The sequence below is a fragment of the Callorhinus ursinus genome, unplaced genomic scaffold, assembly GCF_003265705.2.
Source record: "Callorhinus ursinus isolate GAN/ISIS: 27379988/994484 unplaced genomic scaffold, GSC_fseal_2.0 scaffold7, whole genome shotgun sequence".
Lineage (NCBI taxonomy): Eukaryota > Metazoa > Chordata > Mammalia > Carnivora > Otariidae > Callorhinus > Callorhinus ursinus.
In genome coordinates, this window is record NW_027397069.1 from 45,239,760 (window position 1) to 45,244,530 (window position 4,771).

The 4,771-nt window shown below is 36.0% G+C and overlaps 1 pseudogene; it reads left to right on the forward strand.

Annotated features, from left to right (window-relative positions):
• The first annotated feature begins 2,953 nt into the window (after positions 1–2,953).
• LOC112826922 (peptidyl-prolyl cis-trans isomerase-like 3 pseudogene) lies at positions 2,954–3,437 on the forward strand (annotated as a pseudogene).
• Positions 3,438–4,771: the final 1,334 nt, after the last annotated feature.

Below are 4,771 nucleotides of genomic sequence, written 5' to 3' on the forward strand. Positions count from 1 at the left end.
TGGAATTAAATTTTTTGAGAGATGAATTCTGTAGACTATTTAATGCTTCAGCAGGTTTAGATGCTTATAACTTGTGAAAAGTTAAAATGTTTTCCCCTTTATTTCATATCTATTCTAAACTTTTATTGTTGCTTTTGAAATAGATATTTTAGAAATAAAAAGGATGTGAGAGATCATCTAGCCCAATTTTGGCATTTTTAAACCAAGATCACACATTCTTTTCACTCCTCCCATCAAGAGGTGATAGCTAGAGCCCTTGCTGTTCAAGCTCTGAGGTACTCCTTGTGAGATGCTCCACACACTGATGTGGTTGCGTGCTGGAGAGGCCACCTGTACACAATCTGATTGATGATTGGAGCTGAGTTTAGCCTTCTGCCATTCCCAATGAGACATCACATGACTGGAATTCTTTTGGAGCCTCCATTCCAGCCCTTCTGCTAACTGAATACCCCTTAGTGACTTCCATCAAAACTACATGAAAGAGGAGACTCACCCATCTGAGTACTGCTACACTACTGATTCATAAAATTATGAGATATAATAAAGTGATTGTTGTTTAAGCAGCTAACTTTTGGATAGTTTTTGTCTTGTTTTTATTTTTACTGCACCAATAGATAAACAGACTTTGGTCCCTGAAAGTGAGGTGCTAATATTACAAAATCTAAAATGTATGGCTGTGGTCTGGGGACGGGCAACAGGCAAAAGTCTGACAAGGCTTAAAATGAATACTATAGAGGACTTGCAGAGATTGAAAAAAAATTACTAAGAGGTGGTAGAAAGTTTGGTATTACTTCTATCCAGGTAACCTGGAAAATATATAATGTACTAAATAAACTTGATAATCTAGTTAAGATGATTTCTGGATGAAGTGTTGAAGATGCTACCTTGTTTCTTCCAAGTTGTCTTTTTTAAAATGAGAGAAAAGAAATGAAATAATCAACTGCTAATAGATTATGGAGTGAATGTAAAGGGCTTAGGACAACCATTCCAACCAGCGAGTGGTCCTCAAAGTAAGAGATGGTCTCAGGGTAGAGATAAAATCTAATGCACTGCCAGTAGAACATACCCTGTGGTTGTAAGATCCCTTAAGACTTCAGAAGGATTTAAGGCAGTATCAAATGTATCCTCTCAGTAACAAAAAGAAAAAGGGCATGCCATAGTAGATGCTCTAAGAGAGACAATAGGGCTTAGTGCACAAACAACAGCTTCACAGGAAACCAAGATAGAGAAGGATTTACCTCAAAAAGATGTATGGGTTTGGTTTTGTCTAATGGAACAGATTAGGAATTGACACACAGAAGGCTATGGGATTTTAAAGGAATTATATTAGCATTGAACAGGACAGAAAGAGTTAAAAAAAAGAAAAAAAAAGGCCTAGAGATAACCAAAATTCTATATACAAGAAACATTCTAAGAAAACTAAATTTTATGGAAAACAGATTTTATGGAAAAGGAAGTTTTCAGATGGCAGGACCAGAGCTATGTAGAATTATTATAACACAAAGACCAAGACTAAACCTCAATTGGGAAATGAAAATATCTGCCTGATTATATTTAAGAATTGCTATAGGATAGTGATTGCTCTGTCTTATTTTCTCTGTTCTGGAAAAGGAATATTTACTATGATTATCCTATGCCTGTTTCATCTTGGGACATTCATTTGTCCCAAGGGGACAGATCATTTGTCTCTTCATTTCACAGGTCTACAGTCTAACAGTAACTTTATCCAAGGGGCGAAAATACCCTAAACCAAGATATTTTTATAGCTAGATATAATTTAAGTGATGTGATCCTGGACCTTGAACCTGAGCTTCATAACATAATAGAATGAGACTTTTGGTGGTTCTTGCATGATGAAGGAAGAAGATCAATACTGTTGTAAGTAGGGCTTGTACTCCAGTGGTTTAAGCATGAAAGCAAATTATTTGAAACTTCTTTTATGGGTATGCAGGTCAATGATCCCTCCCCTTGAATATGTACGTGATTGAGATTGCTTCAACCAGTAGACCATAGCAGAAGTGGTGTTAGATTGTCTAATATCATGAAACTTTCGCCTTCTTCACTTGATACCCTGACCTACCATATAAGAAATCTAACTACTCTGCAGATGTGATACTGAAGAGGCCACATTAGGCATTTTGTTGATAACTCCAGCTGAACTCAGCCTTTCAGATGTACCCTCCAAGTCACCATATGTGTGAGTATGAAATTTGCAGCTTCTAATCCACACTATCTAATGGTTGAATTTCATCAAGTGGCCTCTATTATACCACATGAAACAGTAGGATTATGCAGCAGATCTCTGCTGGAAGTTCTGACCCACAAAATTTGTGTGATACAGCAGAATGGTTGTAGGAGCTTTACTATTAAGTTTTGTGGTCTTTTGTTCCACAACAGTAGAGACCTGGAACATATATCTTCTCCTTTAAAGGTCAATCTTTAACAGATAAAATTATGGCAAGGAGAAATGAAGTGATTTGTACAAGTTTATGCAGTAGTGTAAGGGGAGAACTGCGGTGTAAAACCAGAGCCCATATCTTCCTTTTATTTCCACTGCACCTCATCATCCTAATGGAGTGCCTTTTTTTGGTATAATGCTATCTTACAATGTTCAGAAATCAAGTAATCAACTTTATAAAAGTCAAACATGCTTTTTTTTTTAGTCCTTCTGTTTCTTTCCTTTTACCTGATTGTCTTCTGTTATTTAATATTTTGAGACTCTGCCCACATATCAAGACAATAAGCATAGGTGAATTCTAATGTTTAGTGGACTTCAAAATAGAAATGCAGGGTAGCCTGAAGACAGTAATTTCGAATCACAGGCATCCTGTGATTACATCTTTTCTGTTTTAACAACACCTGTGGTACCCGAAGTGAGACTCATTTTCTAACTTCTCTTGATAAGACTGTGAGAAATTAACAACAGTAGTTCCTGAAACTATCAAGACAAAAAATGTCAGTGACACTGAATACAGATGTAAGCCTTCTATTAAAATAGAAGGCTTCTGTGAGAGATCACCCAAAACTTGTGAGAATTTTTTGGCTCTTAGTACCAATAATTCCTACAATGACTGTATATTGCTTAGAAATATCAAAAGTTTTATGGTTGAAACAGGAGATCTGACAGGTATGGGAAGATGAGGTATAGTATCTGGAGCAAGAAATATGAGGATCAATACAGCAACTTTCTTAAGCACAATGTTAGAGGTGTTGTATATATGGCTAATAACAGCCCAAACACCAATGGATCTCAGTTCTTCACCTATGGCAAGCAGTCACATTTGGACATGAAATATACAGTATTTGGAAAGGTAATAGATGTTCTGAAGACTCTAGATGAATTAGAGAAGTTACCAGTGAATGAGAAGACATGTCAACGTCTCAATGATGTGCACATTAAGGACATAACTATTCATGCCAATCAATTTGTACAGTAGCTGTAGTAGATCTGGAAAGATACTTGGCAAACCATTCGAGGAACACACCTGTGGTGGTTTATGCAGTTTTAATTATATCAAAAGACTGCATCATCCTTCTGCTTGTTTACAACTGAAATCTCCCAAGTTGATGGTACCAAGGGGACCCAAACGGCTTTTACTCCCACTATTAGAGCATTTTCTTTGTTAAAACTATTATCCAATGTATTTTTTTAAGTTTAATTTTTTAAAATCCTCTAATTTTTTGTTACATATAAACATTCATTTAAAAAATAGAAATACATTATTTCTGTGATAAAGACTTAATGCCCTACCTATTTCTCTGCTCCCATTCACTGTCATCCCTTATAACTAGAATGAAAAGCACTTAATTTCACACTGTCTTCCGAGCTACAGTCAATCCAACCCCAGGATCAAGAAAGACTTTATTCAGAGAAATTTACAAGTTCCAAGCAAGCAGATCTGCATTTCCACACTGAGGTAACTCTTTGATAACTGGACTCTTTTCTTGTGATCACTTCTCCTTCCAAGTTTGGTTTTTGAGATGAAACCATCCTATATTCTATATCAAGTAACTGAGTCTCTGTCCCTTGTTTAATCTCATGCCTGGGTCCTGGTTTGGCTTTCCTTCACATTTCCCCTATTCACCCAGGATTGTGTCCCACTCTATTCTTAGAGATTCTATATTCAAATCTTGTTATGAAAATTTTAGCCTTGCAGTGGGAATTATGCTAATTTTCTCCAATTTTCTTGGTGTTCCTGTAATTCTCTCTAGAATCTTTACTTCAGTATTTAGCTGCCTTAACTTAGTTTTAAGTTACTTAACACCTAACTTTTACACTCTTGCTGGTATTCCTGGACTTAGTGTGTGGCCTGCCTGTCTATCCACCTGTCATGACCCATTATTGTTTAGTGCTCACCATTGTATTCTCCAGATAAAATGCTTTGCCTGTCTGGCTAGATTTCCATCACTTGATTCTTGTTCAGTTTGCAAGAACTGATTTTATCTCAGTGTTGGCTTTTAGTCTCCCACTAGTACCCAACCTAAACTCTTTCTGCCACAACCAAGTCCTATATTGGTTAGAGGACAGCTGCTGGATGATAGCTAATAGAGAGACAGTTACATCGCTCTAATAATTAAAAATGCATTGTATATCAGTTGTTCTAATACAATTTTAATAAAAATTTACCTCTTTAATAACATAAGAAAATACTCATGCTATTCTTTCTCCTTGGTCTTTGATAAGAATAATGAATGAAGGCCACAGATTCAGAAATTGAATATCAATGTTTTTAATATGTGTATATTTACAAAGGTCACTATTTAAGTGAAA